Genomic DNA, 25,699 nt, shown 5'->3' with positions numbered 1-25,699 from the left:
AATTCATAAGGGAGCCACACACGGTACATACCGCGATCACGCTGACCCCAAAGTTCATATGATAAAACACTAGAGTAGCACAACAACATCTAGATTACAAAGCGTACGATCATATAAAAAATCATATCACGAGAGTGAGAGAAACCACATAGCTACCGGTACGGCCCCTCAGCCCCGGGGTGAACTACTCCCTCCTCATCATAGGAGGCAGCGATGGCGATGGCTCCGGGGGAACTTCCCCGTCCCGGCAGGATGTCGGAACAAAGACTTCTGTCCCCCGAAACTTGGTTTCGGCGATGACGGCAGCTACGGAGCTCTTCTTCCACGGAAAAGTTACGCCTCGTAACTTTTAGGGTCAGGAGCTTCTTATAGGTGAAGAGGCTACGCGAGGCGGTGCTCGAGGGGGGAATACATGGGGCAGGGGCGGCCAGGAACCAGGCCGCGCACTGCCCATGTATAGCCACCCTGTGGCTCTCCCGGCACTCCCCTTCTGGCTCCCGGAGTCTTCTGGTGAATAAGAATTTTGGTGAATTTTCCAGATTTTTCCGAGCACTTTCATTTTTGGACTATTTCTGCAATAAACAGACATAATAAACAGAAACTGGCACTGTGGCACTTGTTAATAGGTTAGTCCAAATAATGACATAATATGATACAAAGTGCCTATAAAACATGTTGGAATTGGTGCAAAACAAGCATGTAGCATCAAAAATTATAGATACGTTTGGAACGTATCAACATCCCCAAGATTAACTCCTGCTCGTCCCGAGTAGGTAAGTGATAACAAAAGTAATTTTTGAGGTGACATGCTATCACACAACCATGATCATGCAATTGTAAAAGCACATAGAGCTGGGATCATAATAGCATCAACATGGTAGATATAATATTGCAATGAACTTAGAAACCATGTTGGAGTCATGAAAAGAATCAAACGAAAGACAATGTATAGAGTGCATGAAAAGTAAAGTGATTATCTAGAGCATAGAAGAAACACAAAGTGGTATTCAGCTTGTCCATATTGAAAGCAAAAGATAAATGCTTGGACACCTTTAAAGTTCAAGGGTGACTAGATACAAGTAATTTGAGACAAGTCATACCATAATCATGAATCGATCAATAAAATCTTGGGACCATGCACATTAAACTAAGAATGACAACTATGCTCTCATAAGAAGGTGCATATAGCAAAAAACTGGAGACTCAACATGGAAGTAAAAGAAAGTCTCTCTTTGAGAGGCAGGTGGAATTACTCATGTGCTAGAGCTTTTCATTTTGAAATCATTGAGATATTGAAAATGTAATTTGAGAAGTGGACTCAAGTCAACGGCAGTGAAAAATATTTCGTGCAATTGGAATTCTTATAAAACTCCTTGTCTCATGCACAATATACTAATAGTACTCACACCTCGGCCTATTTAGTTCATGTTCCCAAAGATTATCACCGTATGCATATGTTTCTACCAAGTGTCACAAAGGGGTACCTCCTTGCTTCCTGTACAAAGGCTCTAGGAGACAATTCCACTTATGATATCTCAGCTTGGGAATATCTCAACCAGAACATCCATACCGGGAAAACACAGACAACAAACATGGACTACCTCTTTTTTAATGCTTTAAGCATTCAACAACAATATTATCTCCTGAAACTTCCACCATGTAAGCATGGCTTTCGTTAGCGGCCCAATGTTCTTCTCTAACAATTATGCATAAATCAACTCATGGAAAATTTACCACATTTACTTCAGCCAAGATGAGTATGCATAGCAACTCACATGATAATCAACAAAAGGATATGATGAAGGCGTCCCCATGTCAGCATGGTTGCCGCAGAACAAGCGTTAGAAGAATTAAAATCACAATTTACCATGAGCAAAAAGTTACACAAAACGATAGTGATTTGAAATTTTAAAGGTAGCACATAAGTAAACACTTGCGGAGTGGCAATGAAATGCCACAAAATAGGTAGATATGGTGGACACGCCTGGAACAACTTAGTTTATGGTGGTTGGATGCACGAGTAGAGCACATACTCTGTACAAATGGAGGCTAGCAAAAAGATTGGATGCGACCGTCTAAAAGAGCAATAATTGCCATAATCATGCATAGTGACAAAACAAATTGATCAAACCATAAAGTGATATCACAAGTCAAAAACGAAATGATCATAGAGGCAAAATTGACTATTTTATAGTCACAACATGGTGCAAGCATGCGCCAAGTCGACCCAATTGAAACATTTGCAGGGGAATATTTTCACCGCTATAAAATGCTTTCTATACTAAAAACAATGCATGAAACTTTTAATGGCACAAAAAACACTCTTAGCTATTTGAAACGATTCACGATACTCACATAATTGGTAAGCTCGCAAAAACATCTAACACGTCATGCTAAAATAAATGCCACGGTCTATAAAGCTTCCATTTGCATCTAATAACGCACGGAGAATTTTTTTCTCTACTCTTCCAACACCTATCAACTTATTTGAAACCAGTCTCATGAATAATAAGCAATAAAACCAGAGAGCTATTTAAACATAACTAAAGGAAACTAACAGGCTCTGAACAAAATATGAGTGGAAAACTCAGGCTAAACGAAGTACTCGAAAAATAGAACGCTCACAAAACAATGACAATGAAAACTAGAGCGTTCGTATGCAATTAACGCGGACCGTGTCGGTGGACGGTGGCTGCCGCCAGCTAGGGTTGCCCAACCGGACGACCTGCGCCATGGCCTCCAGCCGCTGCGCCAGGTCCTCCTCCTCTGTGGTTGCAGCGCCGACTGCTGCACCATTGCTGGCGGCGACGAGACCGAGCGTGAGGAGGAAGAGGAGGAACTTGGCCATGTTTGGTGTATTTCTTGGACAAGGAAAGTGAGTATATAGAGGGTATGGTGGATTGGTGGTGGTAGTGGCACACCGAGATCGCGTTGCGCAACTGCCTCAGACTTTGTTTGGTGAGTATAAGCGACATGAGTGGCAGTCGAAAGAGTGTGTGACTGCTTCTTTGACAGCCGTGCACTGGGGCCATTGTTGAGCCTGCATCTTCATGTGAGTGGTACTACTACTACCTGTGGTAAAGTTAATTACACGGTTGACTGTTTCTTATCCCATTCCCTTAAGAAATTGTAGTTTTGTATTTGAGATGAAGCAAAGAATTGTCACTTTTGTTAACTAGGAAGAAGATTATTAGCTTGGCAATTAGAGAAAAACCGAGCGATAAGAAAGACTTCAACACTCCACAAGTTCGCCATGAGACACTGCAGCAAACCGTGTGAGTGAACAGGTTGATCGGTGCATCTCCCGTTGACAAGAACCTGAGCATATATGGTACTGTGGCAGGCACACCAATGTTGCTAGTGCAGTGTAAGCGGCGTGAGTAGCTGACGAAACAGCGTGACTAATCTGTGCATCTTTGTGACCGGTACCAGTGTTCACCTTGTGTGGCCCTGCAGCTAGCGTTGGTACACTGTATAGTGTGTGACCCGGCCGGCTGACTGGTTCTCGACTCATTGGCTGTACAAATGATATGGTTGCCTGGTCCGAGTCAATGGTGTACTGTCCAGCTTAGCTTTATGCCTCGCAACATGTACTCTCCTCTAAAAAAAGTTATCGTTGCAAGAGTCACGCAGAACGACCGGCCAGAGCACCATCATATCACATCAACAGCAACATGTAGGCACAGTACGTACATCAGTGACGAATGTCCGTTAAGATCACATGGATCCGATGATTAGCATAAATGATGAACTTGGAAGCCCGTTAACGAACAAATATTTCCATCAAAAGAAGGAGAAAAAGATAGCTCTCCTGAAGTTGAACTGGATGAATCCAAGACCTCTCATAGATGAAAATTACTACTCTACAAAACTTGAATAACATCCATATAAATAAAATGCTATAATAAGACAAGCGCACATTTGGCCAAGTAATGGCGGCAAACTAGCTACTACTACTACTACTACTAAATATAATTGAAATTCTAGACCAATATCTGCCAAGTTTAGAACAAGCTTAGTTCAGGTGCCAAAGACAGGAAAACGCCGTGCCTTGGCATAATCATGCCGGCATCAGAAAATTCCGTCCCTGAATGACTAAATGCAACAATTGGGACTGGAATTTTAATTTTTCATAACTGACATAAGAGGATGTGCTTGGGTGTTTATTCACCTTGTCACAATCTAGTTTTCTTATTTTTATTTATTTATTTGATTTCAGCATTCCGATGACTGTGACTTCAGAAATGTATATTATAGTAAACGTTGTCTTGGTTAAAAAAGGGACATAATATGAAAGTGATGTCTAATCGCATATAGAACACAATGAAGTAGTAGTAGCACGAATACACTAGAGATAATCGAAGAGCAGAAACAAAGCGCACTATACTGCTCACACGACCAGGAAACAATGAAAGGCAGAGGCCTAGAACCAGCTAATAGAACAGAGGACAATTAACAACAGAACATAACGCACTCCCTAGAAAGAAATTAAAGGAGAGGCTTAGATCGATCTCGCCAGCGAAACAACCTACGTTACGTAGCAGCAGTAGCAACGCGTAATTAAGACGACGGACAGCTGCCCGACTGCCTGCACGCGCCGGAGATGTTGTCGCTGCCAAGGAGCAGCTCCCGGTGGTGGCGGATCATGAGCTCCTCGGCGGCGTCGAGCGCACAGGCCTTGCCGCGGACCTCGGCGACGCTGCTCTCCGGCATCCTGTCGATGGCGTTGAAGACGATCCCGAACGGCCCGAGCTCGCGCTGCATGAAGAGCGTCAACCGGTGCATCGTCTGCGCGTCGGCGGCCGCCGCGGCTACAGGGTCGGTGGACACCCGGATGACCTCGGCCATGGACTCCTGCCTCTCGAGCAGGTCGCCGAGGTCGGCGGAGGAGGCTGCGGCGGTGCTGGCGGCGAGGAGCGCGAGGGTGTAGAGGAGGAGGAGGAGCTTTGCCGCCATGGCTAGTCGAGTCGCTCGGTGTGGTGCTTCTTGTGGACAAGTAAGGTGAGAATATATGGTGGCTGTGGCAGCGGGCATGGCGTTGTGCAACTACCGCCTGCATGCTGGTCAGTTGGTGCAGTGTAACTTGCGTGAGTGGCAGAGGAGGGACATGTGTTACTGCCCAAATGCCCCATGCCATGTTTACCTTTTGTATGTGCCTGTGGCGGACCCACCGTAGGGGCGAGCAGGGGCGGCCGCCCCGGGTCTCCCGCGGCGAATCAGGGTACCCCTCGTCCCTACCTTGTCTCCGGTGGCCGAACGGAGCAGCGCCATTGATAGATCAGTTCGTTGATGGAAGCTTTCCGTTCACACAGTGACACAGGTCTAAGGGGCACGGAGAAGATCGCCACAGTGGGCTTGGTATCTGGGCTAAAGTGAGAGGCCCAACAATGCGTCACACACAGACCCTGGTAACCTCGTGGTAAAAAAAAGCGGGCACCGAACCTACCGCTCCGTTTAGAAGAAAAATCCTTTTGGATCATAGTGTGGCAGACGACTAGCGTTTTTAGCGGAAGTACACTTTCTAAATTTCCTTAATAGTTTCATGTTCTCCATAGCTATATAAATTTATGAATCGAAAAATTAAATATTTCACAGACAATATGTTTTCTTAATTAGACTTGCGTTTGTACCCAAAAGAATTTGTACGGCAAAAGTTCGCCCCGGCAAACCTCAGTTTCTGGGTCCGCCACTGTGTGCCTGCATCTGCATGTGAGAGGTATTGCATTGTACCCTCTTCCCATCTCATTTGACAGTTGTTTGAACTAGTCTCGTGTGCCCTCCGGCCTCTGTGCTTCATATCGAAGTTGGCCGGATGAATCCGTAATCTGGACATCTACCGCTCCAAGGACTCCACGCTAATCAAGGAAGATAGGCAAACACGCAGCATAAAAACACGGCCATATATATCATAATTAGACAATGAGTAGCAATACCAACCAAACAAGCATTGTCAGTTTTTAGAACCATGCTAAGAAAACATGATTAGACACAAGCAGGCAAACATCAGCCGATCTCTCCCAAAAAAAAACAGCAGCCGAATGAACCCAATTAGCTCACAAGTAATATCAACGCAGATCCCGTAAAAGTGGCCAAATCCGTAAAATAATCGACTTTTATAGTTTTAGTTGAAAAATATGTACAGATCAGATATCCTGAAGTACCTCTACCCATGGAACTTCTTACAGTGGCAGTGAGTCAATGAAGAAAAAGGAAAAAAGGACACTAACAGTGGTTTTTTTTATTACGATTTACACACATAGGCATATATTACTTGTATTCATAAACATGATAATAAACAGTTGATATGCATACAAGTAACAGAACACACGGACAACATAAAAGAGCCATCTCCGCAACTCACATGCACACACATTCTTTGCTGTCGGCGGAGAAGAACAACACCAATAGTTGGCCCAATTTTTGGCACCACCAGCCTGTAAGATTGGATCTAACCATATGGGAACATCTGCCGAAGGAGCCCTCTGAGCCTCATCAATGCCGAACCTGGGGCCAGCGCCACCCCTCCCTACGGGCGGCAACACTAGTACAAACTCGCAAGTTAGAGATTGCAACTAGAGCCGGTTTAGCCCCAAAAGATGTAATCCCTTGGATGGCCAAAATTTCTCAAGGAATAGCCAGTTTTAAAAAAACATGCCGTCTATCGTGGTCGATACGTTAACCGGTATTGAAAACTTACTGTCTCCAAAAGAACCACACCACACCCCACCTCCCTCTCTATCTCTCTCTTTCTCTTATCCCCTCTCATAGCTGCACAGGGCCCCTTTCCTTGCTATCTCTCACAACCGCGCAAGGGCACACCCCCTAGGGTTCCTCTCCTCCAAGCCCCACCGCCGAGGTCGAGCTTCCTAGCCGTCTGACACCAATGGTTGTCGTGGATCATTGGAGAAACATATGGAGGTATGCAGCGGCCCTCCACAGTGGGGACGCGGCCCTCTGCTATGGTGATGGCAAAGATGTTGATTACGGGGCCGCTGGATATGGTCGCCGCGATGGCGTCGCGATGGGGCCGCCATTGGCAAGGCCCCACAGGCAAAAGCTAGCATCTATCCGGACCAGACGCTACTAGGCTACTACTCACTTCCTTTTGTTGCCTAGTAGATCTGTCCATCGTTACTTAGATCCCTTAATATTGAAGCTAGTCCCGTCCCTCATTGACAAGATTATTTAAATCCCACAATCTTGAAGCTAGTCCCCTCCAGTAGATCTGCCATCGTTGAATTTCTGGATGAGGAGTTGAATAATTAACACTGCCACTAGTCTTTTGATAAGGCGTAGCTACATATCCTGTGTTAAGACGGTGAAGAATCACTTGAATTGTGTCATTTGGCAACAACTTTGGCTTCTAATACGACTTTCTAGGTGTTTATTGTACTCATTCTCATGCTCTTGTCTGTGCAAATATCATTGAAGGAGATCAACGCCGGCCTCCCCAAGCTCGGGTACTCTCATGATCAGATTGGTGTGCGGGAGCAGGAAGTGTAGCACACGTTTGGCAGTGGCGCTTGAGAAAAGATTCTTAGTTTGCGTAGTGGATGTTTAGAAGAATTTTTGTTGTCTTAGAAGAAATTATCGAAATTGCATAGTGGATCTTTCGAAGAAATTTCTAGTTTTCTTTTTTATTTTCTTCAATATGTGGAACATAGCCCCGCCTCTGCATCCAAAGGATGCATACAACCTTAATTTTATTGCATAGTTTAAAATATTCAAATTATTAGATCATGGATCAACTAAGGTTGAGACAAAAATGAACCAGTGAAAAATGAAAAGAAACATGATTCTATCCATCTTGAATTCTACTATGTGCCGCCAGCCAGAAATAAAAGTCATGAGAGATCTAACAACCGGTTGCATTCAGTAATCATAGGCTCTCGCTGATTCTCTAGGAGTAGGAAAGCCCAAAGTTGAATCCAGTGGGCAGCTCGATGAATAACATGCAAAAAATCAGTACCGTTTTGTTTATCAAAAACAATATCATTTCTACAAGTCCATATTGCCTAACATAGAGCTAAAATACCAATTCGAATTCTAGCTTTATCAATCTTGTTCACATCATTCAACCGATTTCCAAACATATTAGTAATATTATTTGGAGGTGGAATATAATAGGCAAAGTAAACAATACGCCATATAATCTGGTGATGAATAGATTCAGGCGCATCACAAAAACAACATTTTGTACACGCCTTCCATTTATGTTGTTGTTGTATTATATTCCAAAAATGTTAATATTATTTATTATCAATTATTGTGTAATATTTGCCAATATATGTATGTTTGTTAAATTATGTCCTATGTGTATTTAAAATTCTCCCATGTATATCATTGAGGAATCCTGCAGTGGGGTACGCATATGTTTTTATTTATCCATCACATATTGTAGACGGTGCTTTGTTGTAGCCACCTGATGGGACAAAACTTTTGGCGACGGTTACTATATACAACCGGCTGAGTGTGTCTACTTATTGGAGCTGGTTTAAAATAGTTATTAGAGAAAATAGGCTTGAGCCGGATGTCAAAACCGGCTTTGGCCAACGGTGGAGAACCGGCTCTAATTCTAAGGGTTGTACTAGTGCAAACACGAAACAGTCAAAACAGTCACACTCCAAGAGCAGCCTATCCTTACCGCCACACCACAACACAAGGCTAGATGGAAACCTCTCCAATAACTTGAACTTCACAAGCCTCTCGTTGGCTTCAGCAACACCTCCGAGGAGAAGGGACATGGACTAGAAGACCATTATTTCTAGAAGCACCAGCAACATCTGCCCCATCATGAGGCTGACGGAGAGACCTCGGAAACCTAGAAAACCTAGAACTAAAACACACACAGAAGAGAACTGGACCTCTTCTCCCCCTCGTGATGCCAGGACGGCGATCGAGTGGGGAGGGGAGCGACTGAATCACCATTAAGAGCGCTACGAGTGCGAACTGCAACCACCACCTTGTGTGGTTTATTTTGAAACTATCAGCCTCCGCGGTACTACATAATTTATTTAGCTACCATATTGATTTTTTGCAAAAAGATACGCACGAGTCCCTATTAAAACTTGTTTTCTCTTCGCTCGTTAATTAACCGGCCGAAAATCCAAGAGCGTAGGGTCAGTGTTATTGCTGAACGACTATAGTTTGGATTTCCGAGTGTTTAGTTTGGTTTTGATCTGATTGCCGGCTGGGCAGACGGTGGAATCGATCAGACGAGGTTCTTGTAGAAAAATAGTTCCATAAAATAATAGACGGTAGGTTCAAAACGAGCCCTACTTTAATTTAACTTAATAAAGCCAGACATGGAACCTCGGCCTTGCTCTTCTCCAGCCCGCCGTTGAAGACGATCCCAAACGGTCCGATCGGGGTTTGCACCAAGATTGTCGTCCGATACGTCGTCTCGCGGTCGGCGGGTCCCGCGGACACGGTGCTGGCGGAGGCGTGAGGCCCGAGCAGGTGCCGGAAGTGGCGCATACTCAGCTCCTGTGCCGCGTCGAGCGCCTCCTCCTTGGCGCGGACGTCGGCAGCGCTCTTCTCGGGCATCTTGCCGATGGCGCGGATGATGGGGTGCGCCCAGCGGCCCGAGCTCGCGTTGCATGAAGGCCGCTGCCCGGTGGGTCGTGGCGGAGTCGGCGGCCGCCGCCGATGCCGGGTCGGAGAACACCCGGACGACCTCCGCCATCGTCTCCCGGCGGGCCGCCAGGTCGCCGTCGTCCGCGGTCGCCGCTCCGCCACGCTGGCCGCCACACCACAACACAAGGCCAGATATATGGAGCATGTTGGCCACTTGGCCTCGGTACCGGCCAGCTTTTGCTTCACAAATTACATGGGTGTGATCATGTGATTGTCGTCCGCAGCGCTGTTGTCGCGGATGGCCTTGAAGAAGCTCGCGCGCGGTTCACCACCACGGAACCGTACGGGTCGTCTCGGGTGGTACGGACCTCGTGAGTGAAGATGCCGGATCGATCGGTTCCACGCGGCCCCGTCGCTCTAAGGAAGGTACGCGCGCACGTGCCGGTTTGTACGGGAGGCACCCAGCAAGCGGATGAGTACGTCTCGTTCCGCGGAAAGCAGATACAGATACGCGCGACGTTGACGTGAGGCCGGTATTTGACAGCGCATCTTCTTCTTCTATAATCGATCAATTAGTACTAGCGTCTAGTACGTGTACACCGCTTAATTCCACGGATCGGATCCATCGCGCGCATACATATGCATAACGTCTATTTGTTTCCTCGACATCACTCCCTCCATCAAGCTGGCCCTACGTACACCCACACGTTATTCCGGGTCGACTAGCTGTCCTGGTTCTCTCTTCACCATGCACCTACTCCAGCCCGGCCACACTGCTGATGCTCATGATTTCGCTACTCTTTATCCTTTGGAAAATACATTTCCGATAATCTGCTAAATAAAATCATTGTGATCGATGTTGAATGAATTTCCCATTCATATATATAATGGCCTTGAAGTGAGGTTATGCACCATTAGCCCAATACATGTGTGTATAATAGTCCTATTTGTCAATCGGGTGCTAGATCAGAGTTATGTTTGGCTACGCCGCTTTAGAAAAAAAGACCATATATATACTCGTATTAGGACCCCACACTACAAGGGAAGAGTTTTCGATGGTTTTGCCGTGATTTCATGTGTTCCTCTGTTTTTCATTCTCCGTGATGTCTCCCCCTAGCATTCCATGGAGAGTGTTGATTCCACGTGACTTTACTCTTTTTGAGTTATAATGGGTCACAATCCCTATAGGAAACAACATCTTTGTCGTGTATCAAAAATACCCAGCGAACGATTAAAACACCCGGCAAAGACTTCGCCGTGTACAACACTCGGCGAAGACGACATGACAAAGATCTAGCCGGCGAAGAATCTTTGTCGGGTGCTTTTCTGAGGGTACACGGAAAAGAGCCTTTGTCAGCTGTCAAACGCGCAAACACCGGGCGAAGAAAAGCGCAACTCCACTTTCATTCCGTCAAACCGAACGTTTTCTTTGCCATGTGTCTGTTTATGGGTACACTGCAAAGAGTAGAAATCGGCCACGTCATCTCCCTCTCTTCATCGAGTACCTCGAAGAGTAACACACGACAAACACCAAAAAACCACCACCATCGCCGGGTGTTTCTACTGGGGTACACGACAAAGATTTGGTTAAGGATTAAAAAATAACAGCTCGTCGGCGAGGGCCAGAGGATCATGGGGGAGGAGGCTCCCAATATCAGCTCGCCCAGGCACCTCCCTGCCCCCTCTCCATTGCATGTATCACCAGCTCACCCGGTCGCCTCCCTGCATCGGCGAGCATGCTAGCAAGAGGCTTGCGGCGGCCCTCCTCACAACGCGACGACCCTCCTCGTGATAGATGGCCTCGTGGCGGCCCTTCTCAACATACCGTTGCGTAGGTCGAGCTCGTGGCGACCCTCCTTGCGACGCGGTGGTGGCCCTTCTCACGACGTGGTAGCGACGGTTACGCCTAGATCATGTTACCCATCCTCGCGATGCGGATGGTCAACGCGATTCTGGTTGTCCACGAGATGACAATGGTCAACGCGAGCGAAGAACCATCACATGCAAAGGCAACCACCAAATACCATCAAGGGAGAACGCAAAGCCGGGGACCCTACAACTTGCTATAATATGCAAATCTTTTCTTAGCGAACCGTATCGATGATGCATGTCTATAATGCTTTGAAATATGTTACTAATTAAACCATGCTATGAATAATTTTGGCTGCGAATAAGTTATCACAACCGCAATAAATTGTTATGGCTTGAAATATGTTACTCATAGTTAAGTCATGTGACAAATTGCTTTAATATTCGTGAAAATAAGAAAATATATTTGATGATGATTTTTTAATGATCGATGGAAAGTCACGCGCGCGCGGATGAGTCCGATAGCTAGCTCCCTTAGAGTATCTCCAGTCGCATCCCCTACACGATGTCCGGCAAAAGCGTCGGATTGGTCGTTTGGGGACGTCTGGACCGAAGCAAACAAAAAGCAAGTGTAAAAATCGTGTCCGCTCTTCCCGATAGAGCCTCTATACATAGGAGATGGGCTAGAGACATCGAACAATATTTACGGCCCGTCCAACCGGCTTACCTTTAGAGCTTGCGATCAAACAATTTTTTGGCCAAAGTGTCCCCCAAATCAATCTCTTTAGGGGACGTTTTAAAAAATGTAGCTGGAGATGCTCTTAATTAATTGGAGACGAGTCAGCTATCGACTCGTGCAGCTACCAACATCCATCGATCGATCGCGCCTATGCGTTGTGCGCATGGCGGAACCATCCAATTAATTCATTTACCTTCCTTTCCATCCATTCGTCTCATGCATTTTTCTAGTAGTATTTTATTTCCAACAATCCATTCCAAAGAAAGAAGAAAATCTAATGCATGCATCAATTCGATTTCCTTCCAACATCGATTCGATTTCCTACTACGGATTGTAGTATCAATTCGATTTCCTTCCAACATCGCGGGATCAAAGGTGCACATTGATTGATTGATTGGTTACCTTTTAATTACGTCCAGGGACCAGATGGATCGAGTTTCTCTTTCCCTTTTACTTGTCGATCTCGCTCCGCCGGCCGCTTCTTCTGCTATTATTCCTTTTTTTTTCTCTCTCTCTCTTTTTTCGCTTTCCAGCTCATTAGATTTTCCGACCAAAAAATACAAACAGGATCTTCGCAAAAGGGAGACGCCGACTTCAGCGCCCGTGCGTGCATGCCGCCGGAACGTACCTGAGACATAAGCGTGCTTTTTTTTTCTTTCCTTTTCATGTAGCCAAAAAAAAATCTCATTTTGCTTTTGGCTTCTGGGTAGCAAAAAATGATTCATCGGAGACCTCATAGCCAAAAAAATATTCTAATTTACCATAAAAGAAAAAAAGAACACCTGAGATCTTGCCGGAGACCCGTCCCAAACATATCACGTATAAGGTTCCACTCACGCTTCCGGGGTGACCTTGGCCGGTAGTGGCGGACGAGCTGCTCCTTCCCATCGACTCGTGGAGAGTCCCCGACGACGGCTTAGAGGCATGTGGTCCTTACGCTCCTTCAAACAAGGGAAGCCGGATTTATTACTTCTAGGCCCGCCGCCCCCAGAGGGCCACCCGCCAAAGGCGCCCGGATTCGATGAAGGGGCGGCAGGGAATTGGTGCCTTGGCTCTGGCGTGGGTGAAGGGAGGGAATCTCCTGCGCTCGAGGGTACATGTACGGCGGGGAGACGGCCCAGCCCGCGCTGACCTGGCGGAAGTTGGATGTCGTCGGTGCTGCTTGTCGGCTCCTTGACTTCACGGGCGACCCGGTGCCGACAGGTGTGTACAGTGGTCACCCCGCTTAGCTTACGGACAAGATTTGAAGATGGCTGCTCCTCCCCTTGCTGCGCATCCATCCTCCTCGGCCCTGGATTGATCTCCGTCGGTTGGTGTGGTTGGACCAGATGTGGGGCTTACCGGGGAAAACCCTTGGCCGACAACAGAAGCCACGACGCCGACGATGTTGCATGCCGTTCTACTTCATGAAGGCGACTTCGAGGTTTCCCCCGTCCTCCCTTACCAACTTGTCTCGGGGTGAAAACCCAGAGCTTCGGCACAGGCAGCGGTGGCGCTCCAGCGACATACCCTTCTTGAAGGCGCTTCCTTGAGATAGCGGGTCTGTTGGATGAGCTCGGCGATGGTTGGTGGTAGTTGGTAGCGGTTGCTCTCTTCGTGCGGTGGTTGGTGAAGCACTCGCAAAGGCTCTGCTTTCGGCGAGTTGTCTGGTGACTCTTGGCCAAACCCGGAGGCACTAGCCTTATCTTTCTCACCGTGTCTTCATTGGCGACTTCGCCCGACGCCATGCGTCTCGACGAGGTGGTTGGTGCCGCAGCGGCGGCGAAGTCCATGGGTGGCGGTTGTGCCCGGGGTCCCCTCTTGCAACGTGTCTCTGTCATTTCCCTTGCGTGCTCGAGGGAGCGCGCGCCCGTGATGTTGTCGTTGCGAGCAGCTCTCGGTACGTGGTGGCGAATCATCGGCTCCTCGGCCGCGCCGAGCGCCTTGAGACCCTTGCTACGGGCATCGGCGATCGTGCCCTGTGGCATCTTATCGATGGCGTCGAGAATGACCTCAAACGGCCCGAGCTCGCACGTGCTGCATGGAAAACCGTCATCCGACACATCGTGTGGGCGCGCATCTTAGGGCATGTACAATGGGTTATTTTTTAGTCTTATAATCAGATATCCTAAATTTGTGGTGAGAGAGATTGTGCTAAGAGATCATCTCTTAGCTAAGAGATCCGGTTGAGTGAGTCACTTGTATTTTTAGATGGAGCAAGTGTGGTTTAGGATGAGTAGAGGCCAAAATTGCAGATTCAGTGAATTTATTAGACGTAGCCAACATTACATTTTGCTTGAATCTGGTCTAAGTAATAATGTGGGATCCACTAATTACGGATTTTTAAGATAAGAAGGTGAGTGATCATGAATCCCCAAATTTACGGAGCGCGAAATTTGGGAGCGAGAGGAAATATTATGGCACGGAGTTTTGCTTTGGAAAACAAAAGAGAGAACAATATCCTGCCCCGCCGCCGCCGCCGCCGCCGTCCCCGTCGCTCGTCAGCCCGCCGGACTCCACCCCCCACCGAATCATCCATCCCGAGCCTCCAATCGGCCGCGCGCGCGAACCTTCTTCGCCTCCCCTGCATCCCGCCCCTTCTTCCCCGATCCTCCTCCTACGCGGCCGGTCCGCTCCAGCTCAGGCGGCCATCCGTGGAGAAGGACGAGGACCTCCGAACGGTAGCTGCAGGCCCAGAAGCTCCCAACGACCTCCTGCAGACGGCGCGCACCCGGAGACCACCTCCACGACCCCCTGCAACCGGCCATATACGCGACCTGCTGCTGCTCAAGGCCGGCGACGCCCCCAACCTGCTGCACCCGTCGAGGTCTACCTTCTCCTCATCCCTGCTGCATTTCCCTCAATGTTCGTTTCGTGTTCCCTGTCGAAACCGATACGCAGCAGCAACGCACTAACGAATAGGAAATCAGCAAGAACTTGTTCTGTCCGTGCATAGGCAGTGAAGCATGCGTAGGAAACCTTAGATTTTGTTTTTTCATTTGTTTTGCTGCTTACTACTTGACTAACTATGCATATGCGGCAGTGCTCAGCCCTGAATGTACATCTCCTGCAGGTTAATTATGGAGTAGCATCGTGACAACTCCTTTTCATCTTCGGTGCCAGATCGATGCAACTCTTTATCAGATCAGTACGTTAATCATGGAATTTCTCATGGTATCAAACTGTTGTTATCCCTACCTATTTAGTCGAGTCAATTCAAGTGTTCTGTAATACCTGCAAGCTGAAGCAATTTGTTTTTTCTAGATGATTGTAGTACTTGTCAAAAGACAACAAGTAATGGTGCTGTAATCATGTCATATTGATATATTGTTTCGGTTCAGATTATAAATTTTCCTGGTCCCATGTATTAGTTACAGAGTACTCCGGAGTAGATTTGTCACGCTCGCTAGTGTTGCTTTTCGTACATGTACAGAATGATGTTCTGTTCTGAAAATTAAGATAGACCTGTCCTACATTTGTTAGATCTCCATTATACTTGAAGTCATGCGTACGATATCATCGCCTTATTGTTTTTATCGCACGATAATGAAGTAGTCTGACTCCATTTCTTTTTCTGATTAAATTAAATGATTTATGTGGTGGCTAAAGTGGCGATGCTGGTCTGTTGTTGGAATTTCAGCTCGGGTCAAGCTTGCCTGGTCGAGAAGAAGTGCGGGCCTGTCGCTGCTCGCCGGACACCGCCTCCATGGCCATTGAGAAGGAGTTTGAGCTCTTGCACACCTCGTAGTCCTCCCGTATCTTCTTCTCTGGTTATTACAACTTCTTCCAGCCGGTCGACGGAGATGAGATGGATTTTGACTATGAAGAATAATCGAAAGGTATATACATACATGTTGCTGTACTTGTACGTTCTAGTGCTCTTGTGGTGAATGTACCTGGCGAGGAATTAGGTGGTGGTCTGTTATGATTTCAGATGAAGAGGAAGAGAAAATCATTCCAGTAAGCAGGAAATGGGTCTGCTGCCTCCTGCCACAGGTACCTAAACTTATGTTGGATAAGATTTTTTTTATCCAATAAGGAAATATTTTTCAATTATCTGCATGGAATTTCTTTATTCAATTAAAAGACCAAGCTGTTTTAGCAAGGGTTAGACAATGAATAGATTGTTTTTACATGTGGGAATGTTTGATCATGTCAGGTCCAAAGTTGTTGTCAAACAAGTTGGTACATGACTAGGCTTTTTTTTTCACAACTACATACCGATGTTTGATTCTTGGCAGGGCTAATATATGTAGTTTGATGCTTTGTGGTGGCTGTGAAGGACTTGGGTGGCAGGTAACACGATGATGGACCCGATTAAGATTTCTCCGGTAAGCATCCGCTTATCGCCTTCTAATTCCTCTCCCTTTCTTCTGTCATGATCTCGATTGGTGACTTGGCTGTGTGCCAATGGTTTGATCTATTAAGCTTTACGTAGCTGGGATTTGTTGACCTAGCTAATTGTTTGTGCTGTACATTGTTTTCTCGCGTATGTGACCTTGTGCTCTATCATGGTGAATTTGTACTGATACTATGCTAAAACTAAAATATGAATCAAAATTGAGAAGATTTATTCGCTTTACGTTGTAATTGAGCATTACTCGTTTCTGGTACTTCGGTTGTGGGCGTCCCCGAGTTTTATGTCACATGGGTCGTAAATATTGTCTTTATTGAATTATATTGTTTGCTGTGCAGGTTTGAATGTCGAAAAAACAGCAAATTTCATGTCGGATTCAATGGTTGGTATTGGTTCCAAAATGTCATGTTCGGAGAGAAAGGGGATCCGGATTCAAATGTTCAAAATTGTTTACACTATAGAGTATAGATATGTAGATAGATATATCATATATGGATGGCCAATTAATACAGAGAGAAACCACAAAATTAAATGCAAAATATCATAACAGAATATGTATCTTGAGGTTAATTAACATGCTGCTGCATAGCCATCTGCATAGTCTTTTTCTTGCATTAGCTACCAAACGACCGTGCAATGCTTATATTTAGCACTTCTAAACTGAATAATGCATGTGATGCTTCTACACGTGCACCAATAAACTGGAGTTAATTGCTGATATATGCTAGCCAATTACATCAAGTGCTCATGTGGTATAAAGTTTATGCATGCAGGGGCTGTACTGCCATCTTTTCTTGAGAGTAGTGTTCGCTGTACTGAATTGATGTTGTTGTCGTGCCTTTCACCAGGGATAGATCAGCCACAGTCATGGGAACCGGAGGGCGCTCAACACTGGCACCAGGTCTGGCCACTCAAACTTCAGTGCAACCGAAGGCGACCAGTAGCAAGGTCCGTTTCGTTTGCCCATCTAACTATTTCCCAGCAAGGTCCCGTCTTGTTTCTGCGCATTGTCTGCTCTGATCCTATTCTAATTTAGCGTGGGAAAAAATTGAGTGCTCAGCTATGGGAGGGGAACATGCTGCAAACTTCCAATGCATCCAGTGATTTTGTTATTTATAGAACTGATTGGAGAATCTTGAAATTGGATAACTAGGTTGGTTCGTTTTTGGTGTGGAAAAGTGCTGGGCTATGAGGTGATTTTATTGTTCATAAAAATGATTAGAGAATCCTCAATTTGGACGACCAATTTGATTCTCTATCTGTCAACTTATGCAGTCTAATTTCTGTTTTTTGCACAGGCCTGTTTCAAGTAGTATTATCCTTTGTTCAGTATTGGCTATACTGAATTAATTTTGTTGTTGTGCCTTCCCCCCGGGACAGATCAGCCACAATCATGGGGACCGAAGGGCGCTGCATGCCGACGACGGGGCGCCAACCACCAGGACACGTGGCTGAGGGAGAGTTCTCAACGTTGGCAAAAGATGACGTGTCTGTGTACACTGCACGCTCATTCGCTCACAAATCAAGCCTTGTTAATGTCACACGCTGGTATGATCATGTCAGTGCTCTACTAAGTGTTTTTATTATGTAAAAACTAAGGGTATGCTTGTTAAATTTTCAGTGGAGTGACTGCAGATGGCGAAGGTGTCGAGGTCGAGTCATCTGCTTATTTTGTGGCATCAACTGCTCAAGTTGCTAAACAAAAGGTTGCAACCAACTACTTATCTTATATGTTTGACTTGTAAGTCTAATTTAAGTGTTTCAGTAAAAGGATACAAAAAATATTCGCTAGATCTATTACATCGTAAAACATGTTGTGCGTGGTATAACATAGCGGTGTTCATGATGGTTTTGTTATGTGAAGTATTTCGATGCGTCATCGTTAAATTTTTTGATAAAAAGGGTAGTTCTAAGACATTTTTCGAAAATAAGCAATGGTAAGGAAATCGGTAATCGTTAACTGCTCGGTCGGCTTGGGAGTAGCGATTAATCGGAATTCGGACTATTAACTGATTTAATCGGTCGGCTATTAATCGGTGTGACCTACACAAATTAGCACGTAAAAAACAGTTTATATAAGAAAAATAATAGTATATGAGCCTCTATATGTCTGGCTCTACTTCTCTAGAGCCTAAAATCCCAGAAAAACATGTATGTTTCTCCTCCGTGACCTAATCTTCAAGGTCACGAGCGAAACAGGATCCACTAGTCGAAGCCACGTTTCTTCCTTCCACTTCTTATCCTCTCACCTCTGAAGTTTATCTTCTCCCACCATCTACCTAGCTAGGGTACGACCCCTCTTACACCTCAACCACCTAACCTATCGAAGGCACCCTTGAGCTCCTGCATGAGCTACTCAAGGTGGTCGAGCTGCTGTATCTAGACAACTGAGAGTAACTGGTCTAGGAGGGCAAGGAACTAGTTGGCGGCGGCGGAATTCGAGCAGTTGGAGGCTACAATCAAGCGGGAGCTTTGCAAAACCTACTTTATTGTTGAGGGGTAGCGTCTGTACTAGCTATATGCATTGAAAAGTTTATAACTTTTTTGACCAAGTGCAGTAGTTAATCGGGAACATACCTAGTAATCGGACTTTCGGTACGATTAATCGGGCTAAAGGATTAACACAAGAGATTAATGGTAATCGACACGGTCAGACCCCTAGTAGCGATTAATCGGCCTAGTAATCGTTGAATCGGCCTAGTTTTTGAACAGTGTTAAATAAGTATGGATGCTTCCTTCTGCTAGTAAATCCATGTTACTTGTCTAGTGGTTAATATTAACATTCTTTACATTGGTACACTTGTATTTCCGTAGGGCTTTTATGAGGTTCCTTACCATGAAAATGAAGGAGATCAATAAAATAATTAAAGAATTATGGTAGCAGGCATCTAGAGGCCAAGATAATGATTGCATAAGCATCAATTCTGATTCTCAGGGTGCTGGCACTCAATCATATAGCTATCGTTGAATTTGAACTAGCTACATGTTTGATTGACTTTCTTGGACTACTACATTAACCATTTTTAACTATCCCTTGTGTTGAAATGTAAAATGCTGCTGCTGACCTGGAAATGCGAGGGTAATGTAGTGCTGGTCAGAAGGTGAACTCTATTGGGCTTCTTTTGTCGGTGTAAACTTTTGTTTACTAGATGAGTGTAGTACTTGTCAGAATTGGCTCGAAAACAGATTCAACCGTTAACAAAAAGACAACAAGTAATGGTGCTGTAATCATGTCATATTGATATGCTGTTTCGTTTTAGATTGTAAAGTTTCCTCGTCCCATGTATTAGTTACAGAGTACTCTAGTAGATTTGTCACGCTCCGTGGTCTCGCTTTTCGTACATGGACAAAATGATGTTCTGTTCTAAAAATTAAGATAGACCTGTCCTACATTTGTCAGATCTCCATTATACTTGAAGTGATGCGTACGATATCATCGCCTTATTGTTTTATCGCACGGTAATGAAGTAATCTGACTCCAATTTTTTTTCTGGTTAAATTAAATGATTGATGTGGTAGCTAAAGTGGCGATGATGGTCTGTTGTTGGAATTCAGCTCGGATCAAGCTTGCCTGGTCGAGAAGAAGCGTGGGCCCGTTGCTACACGCCGGATGCCACCTCCATGGCCATTGAGAAAGTGTTTGAGCCCTTGCACACCTCAGACTCCTCCTGTGTCTTTTTCTCTGGTTACAAGCTCTTCCAGCCGGTCGATGTAGATGAGATAGATTTTGACTCTGAAGAATAATCTAAAGGTATATACATACATGTCGCTGTACTTGTGTATGTTATTGTGCTCTTCTGTTGAATGTACATGGCAAGGAATTAGGTGGTGGTCTGTTTTGATTTCAGATAAAGAGGAAGAGAAACTTATTCCAGTCACCAGGAAAAGGGTCTGCTGCCTCCTGCCACAGGTACCTAAACTTATGTTGGAAAATTTTGTTTAATCCAATAAGGAGCCGCATGGAATTTCTTTATTCAACTAAAAGACCAAGTTGTTTTAGCAAGGGGTTGAACAATTAATAGACTGTTTTTGCATGTGGAAATATTTGATCATGGCAGGTCCAAAGTTGTTGTCAAACAAGTTAGTACATGACTAGGATTTTTTCTTTTCTCATAGCCACATACTGATGTTTGATTCTTGACAGCACAAATATATGTAGCGTTGATGCTGTGATGGCTGTGAAGGACGTGGGTGGCAGGTAACACGATGATGGACCCAGTTAGGATTTCTCTGGTAAGCAATCGCTTCTCCTCTTCTTCTTCCTCTCCCCCTTTGTTCATTGTTTTCTGCGCATGTGAACTTGTGCTCTATCATGGTGAATTTGTACGGAGACTATTTTAAAATTAAAATATGCCTTTCACCAGGGATAGATCTACCACAATCATGGAGACCGAAGGGCGTTGCATGCCGGACACCAGGACACGTGTACAAGGAAGGGGCACTCAGCATCGGCACCGGGTACGGCGACTCCGACTTTAGTGCCACTGAGGGCGATCACCATCAAGGTCCGTTTCGTTTGCCCATCTAACTATTTCCTAGCAAGATCCCATCTCATTTCTGCGCATGGGCTGCCCTGATTCTATTCAAATTTAGTGTGGGGAAAAATTGAGTGATCGGCTATGAGAGGGGAACATGCTGCAAAATTCCAATGCAGGCAGTGATTTTGTTATTCATAGAATCCTGAAATTGGATAACTAGCCTGATTCGGTTTTGGTGTGGAAAAAGTGTTGGGCTATGAGAGTTGATTTTCTTGTTCATAAAATGATCAGAGAATCCTCAATTTGGACAACTAGTTTGATTCTCTATCTGTAACTTTTTTTGTGTCAACTTATGCAGTCCAATTTTTTTTATACAGGCCCGTTCCAAGTAGTATGTATCTTTTGTTTAGTATTTGCTATACTGAATTAATTTTGTTGCTGTGCCTTTCCCCAGGGACAGGTCAGCCACAATCATGGGGCCCGAAGGAAGCTGCATGCCGGCAGCGGGGCGACAACCACCAGGACACATGGCCGAGGGAGAGCTCTCAATGTCGGCAAAAGATGACATGGTTGTGTACACTGCACTCTCATTTGCTCCCAAATCAAGCCTTGTCAATGTCACACGCTGGTATGATCATGTCAGGGCTCTACTAAGTGTTTTTATCATGTAAGAACTAAGGGTCATCGCATCAACTCCTCAAGGTGCTGACCAAAAGGTTGCAACCAACTATTTATCTTATATGGTTGACTTGTAAGGCTAATTTAAGTGTTTCAGTAAAAGGATGCAAAAAATATTCGCTAGATCTATTATACATCCTAAAACGTGTTGTGCATGGTATAACATAGTTGTGTCATGTGAAGCTACTATTTCGGGGCGTCACCATTAAATTTTTGATGAAAATGGTAGTTCTAAGACATTATTCTGAAAAATGTATGGATGCTTCCTTCTGCTAGTAAATCCATGCTACTTGTCTAGTGGTTAATATTAACGTTCTTTACATTGGTACACATGTATTTCTGTAGGGCTTTTATGAGGTTCCATACCATGAAAATGGATGAGATCAATAAAATAATTAAGGAATTAAGGCAGCAGGCATATAGAGGCCAAGATAATGATTGCATCAGCATCAATTCTGATTCTGAGGGTGATGGTACTCGATCATATGGCTATCGTGGAAGTTAAACTAGCTACATGTTTGATTGACTTTCTTGGACTGCTACATTTACCATTTTTTTACTATCCTTTATGATGTCATGTAGAATGGAGCTGCTAACATGGAAATGCGAGGGCGATGTAGTGCTGGTCAGAAGGTAAACTCTTTTGGGCTTCTTTTATCGATGTAATCTTTAGCTGATGTAACGTCTCCTCTGCAATATTGTTTTAATAATACACTATTTGATTACCGCTAGCATGATTTTATGAACTCAGTAGGCATGCAGAATCATGTCTCACAGCTACATCCACTGCTTTTCAGGTGCTTGCTTCTCTTATAATTACACTAGCACTTGGAGAAACATCCTGTATGAATTGTGGCGTATTAGCTTTGGATGGGCCGAATGCAGGGAACCAAGCTGCTGCACTATTGAGGTACAATTTGGCATGGCAATGTCATTATCATTTGGAGCTTGTACCATTAGCTTTTTTGGGCATATATCTCTTTTGTGTGATTCACCTTTTCACTTTTGACAGCGTGGGCTCATATTTGTGATAATTCTTTAGCTGCTAAATCTTTTTAAGGCTTGTTTAGACTAATGCCTCTGATGCCGTTTGTTACTAGATGATCTCTATTTGTACAATTATCCCGTATGAGGAAATTATTTATCAAATTTTGCAAATATTAGTGCATGTTTTTATGAACCTGTGATTAAAGTTTAGGTTCAGTTTTGGTAGTTGTATAACTAGGACTTGGTTGTTGCAGTAGTAAGTGATGTTTGTCGATGCTTAAGATGAATGACTATTTTCCTGCTCCCTGACTTGAATTTTATGGTTGGATGTCCCCTAAGTGTGCATCTTGTTCAATTTTGAAGTATATTGTCTCCTATGTGATCTGGCTGTCCAAAGACAGCATTAGGACATGCTGAATTTTCTAGCTGAAATATGTATTGGGTACTTTGTTTTCTTACTTTAATTTCCCAGGTAAATAACACTCAAAAAATAAAGCAAAGCAATTTGAAAAAAATTAACATGTAGCAACACAGTAGTAATGCTCATCTTATGGAACAGGTTTGATATATCAATCTGATTTGGAAATGTAGCATTTGCAGGTTACTTGGTGCCTTTATTACATGTAACACTTATATTTTGTGTTGATATGTATTTATATGCATATACACGGACATACGTGAATATTGTTGTCGATGCCATACCAAATCCCTTCAAGTGCTGAACTAATTTGTATGTTCCGTATCTTCATTGCTAGAGTATTTCCAGACTTTGTAGATTTGATCTGCTATGCTATTGTGTCTCAGGTTCTAGGATCATATTGGTGCTTTGGAGCATGAGATGCAAGTTGGTGACTTATAGCATGAGATGCTTGTTTGGATGAAGCAACAAGGACCTGACATAAACTCCCTCGCCGACCGTCGCATCGCCTCCGGCTTCTTCGGTGTCCAGCATGATGCAGCTGCGGCTCGCTACGGTCGTGGCCAATGTAATCTGTTGGTCCTTGTAATTATTGTCGAGTAGTCGTCGCCATAGTGGCAAACATCATGCAGGTACCATCATTGATGCTGCACATGTGTCTCCCTTTCTACTACCATCTTCGTTATTTCTGCATCCACATGTTTGTTCATTGAGGTCTTGTTTGATTGACCGAGGCATTAACAAAGTGTGTGAACCTTTTCTCCTGTGCAGATCTTTCTTGAACAGCACGAGAGGCCAATTGAGAGCCTCATGTAGGTTCTGTATATAGGGATACATGCTGTCTGTTTATCTGCGATTTGGTTTGCCAAGTATTAGTAACCGTGTGTGTGTGTGTGTGTGTGTGTGAATATGCAAAATGGCATGCATATTTTTTGGCTTGCCAAATCGTAATATACAATATCTTACAAAATGCATTTTTAACATCAATATATAAAAGCTTATTTTTCGAATTATCAATATATAAGCTACTTGAAAAGAAAAAGAAACTGTACCAAAGTATATTACTTAACCATAGAGTTTGACTGCTTCAAATCAATCCTATTGATTCTTTTCGCTGCTGCATTTCATAAAAATATCCTCAAAATTAATTAGTTGTACCTCTTCATGATTTAGAACCTAATTAGATCTTGCCCCAACTATAAGATGCAAGAATCATAACTAAAAGAAATCTCAAAATAGGTGGATGTGGTGACTGCAGTAGATAAGGATAAATTTACAGGTTGGCACAAACGAGATTGCCATCAAATAGACGAGCCGCAACCATTGATCAATCTTTGGCTTTCCGCCGCCGCCAACCATGCCACCGGCCAACCCCCACGGCCACACACCCAGCCAGATCTGCGTCCAAGTGCAGGATTGCAGTCAAGAGAGAAAACCTGATCGTCTCAAACGAAGCTCCCAGGTAGAAGAAGGGACGGACGAGTAATATATTAAGGGGTAGTCTGAATTATCATTTTTGCTAGGGGTCGACCGCCCAGGTTCGCCCCGTGAAGTTTTGCGGTGATAGTGTTCATAATCATGCTTGCCGCTGAATACCTATTTGCATGTCTGGTTTATATACATCATAATTCATTGAGTGCCATACATACACCAGAAATGATTACCGTGATGCACGGGAACAACTTGTATTAGGATGTATGTATTGCTTCATATGTAAAGTTAGCCTCTCACTGGTTAGTATCTAGTTGCGGTTGTTGTCCAACTAGTAGTGTTTATTATGGAACTTTGACTAGTAATTGTTACTGCAGATTTTTCCGCTGAATATCTAGGGGCGCACTGCGCACCATCCTACTCGAGCCTCCCGCTGTCTTGGAAGAAAAAGTAAGCAACTTTCTCTCTTTTCCCTCCCTATAACCTGCTTGGCTCGGATGTGCGGTAATTGAAGTTTTCTTCAGGCCATTCTGCTGTTTTGGAGGCTGTCTGTGGGCGAATTCTTCTTCATGGTGCCCATGGCCCTGCAGCTCACGACCAACGCCTTCAGGTCCTGCTGGTGGTTGCCTGCCTCCTATGACCCGGCGTTCACCTAGCGCTGCTGCCCGGTGTCTTCCGGCGACCATGCCCTGAGCAATTGGTAAGAGTAACTCAAAAAGGTCAATAATGAAACCCTTAACTCCATGTCATTTTGGTGGTTTGATAATCTCCATTTAGTAAGTGCAAACAGTAATCACTGTTTGATTGTTAATTTAGCAAGTAGTTGATTTTAAAGCATGTTTGGAAACCCAAGTGTATGTTTCGTCTCTTTGAAGTTTGGAGTTGGCATCTTCTGGACATGGTTACTCTTGTACATGCCATCTTTGATTTGTATATTATTTGTCGGGCCAAACTTGCTGATACCGTTTGTCTTCAACGCCATGACATTGTTTTTGCATTTTTACCTGAAAGTCAGAGTTGATGGAGACCGTTGACCTCCAATTCACACAGCGCTAGTAAACTACACAATTAGTATGCTTAGCAAAGCTCATTCATTGTCTAGATGAAAATGTATCAGGTTCCAGTGCCTTTTATTTTTTGCTTCAAGAAGAATGAAGATGACGTCTTTGGTAGAAACTGATTGACGAAAATCTATTTGATGCATTAAACTAATCAAATTTATAGTATCCTGTGAACTTAACTATATC

The 25,699-nt window shown here is 44.5% G+C and overlaps 1 protein-coding gene across 1 annotated transcript in view; it reads left to right on the top strand.

The window, feature by feature from the left end:
* Positions 1–25,449, top strand: part of LOC127321863 (uncharacterized) — a 57,799-nt gene extending 32,350 nt beyond the window's left edge. The window contains exons 9-25 of the mRNA XM_071827729.1: positions 16,038–16,099; positions 16,345–16,434; positions 17,309–17,408; positions 17,841–18,008; positions 18,082–18,166; positions 19,980–20,211; positions 20,309–20,370; positions 20,605–20,693; positions 20,825–20,965; positions 21,393–21,566; positions 21,962–22,089; positions 22,199–22,249; positions 22,414–22,526; positions 23,408–23,653; positions 23,793–23,833; positions 24,830–24,902; positions 24,977–25,449. The gene's annotated coding sequence lies outside the window, so the exon portion shown is untranslated. The remainder of the gene's footprint in view (positions 1–16,037; positions 16,100–16,344; positions 16,435–17,308; positions 17,409–17,840; positions 18,009–18,081; positions 18,167–19,979; positions 20,212–20,308; positions 20,371–20,604; positions 20,694–20,824; positions 20,966–21,392; positions 21,567–21,961; positions 22,090–22,198; positions 22,250–22,413; positions 22,527–23,407; positions 23,654–23,792; positions 23,834–24,829; positions 24,903–24,976) is intronic.
* Positions 25,450–25,699: the final 250 nt, after the last annotated feature.

Source organism: Lolium perenne, chromosome 3 (assembly GCF_019359855.2).
Source record: "Lolium perenne isolate Kyuss_39 chromosome 3, Kyuss_2.0, whole genome shotgun sequence".
Classification (NCBI taxonomy): Eukaryota; Viridiplantae; Streptophyta; class Magnoliopsida; order Poales; family Poaceae; genus Lolium; species Lolium perenne.
This window is presented reverse-complemented; position numbering and strand designations above follow the sequence as displayed.